Raw genomic sequence first — 859 nt, 5'->3', positions numbered from 1 at the left:
TATATATATATATATATATATATATATATATATATATATATGGCATTGTTATTTTTCCATTTACCAGTATTAATATTGCATATTTTTTCTCATTTGCAATATACATATCGATATCATACAATAACAAAATTACATTTGTACGGAATAGTAGTGATTATACAACTGATATGAGATACAACTAATTGTAATTATTTATCCAATACTGCACATTCAATTCATATCATTACAATGACGTCTATTCTTATTCAACATATTTCGCGTGTTTTGAGCAAGGAGGACGAAAAATATTAGATTCGTAAACGCGTATAAAAATCAATTTACGAATTATAAGTTACAAAATGTAACATTTTTTTTCTTCATTATGCGATAAAGTACAATCCTAGTTTCTTTTGGTTTACAATACAGTAATAGAAAGAGAAATACATATAAATTATAAATGTATAGAAAATGTATATGTCGATATAAATGCTAAGTCTAATTTAGTACAACATATTGCATTTTTTGTTTGATGCGAAATGCAGGTGAGAAATTTTGTTTTATAAGATGTATATAATTTTTTTTTAAAAACTAGAGAAATTTATTTATTTTTTTTCGTCATATTATAATGGATTTTTATAAAATAAATAAAATTTTTAATACACATTGTACAATAAATTTTTTTTATTTATTTTAGTTATTTTTTATTATTTATATTATTAAAAATGTTATTGTTTTAAAAAATAATAAATAGGTATATTTTTTACAAAAATAATAAATACGTTTGTTTAAAAACACGAATTTCTATATAGAAGAAATATAAAAAATCTAAAACTTATTAACTGAAATTTTATATTAAAAAATCAATCTATGTACATGTATT

Source organism: Apis dorsata, unplaced genomic scaffold, assembly GCF_000469605.1.
Source record: "Apis dorsata unplaced genomic scaffold, Apis dorsata 1.3 scaffold_193, whole genome shotgun sequence".
Classification (NCBI taxonomy): Eukaryota; Metazoa; Arthropoda; class Insecta; order Hymenoptera; family Apidae; genus Apis; species Apis dorsata.
Note: the sequence above shows the minus strand (reverse complement) of the source record.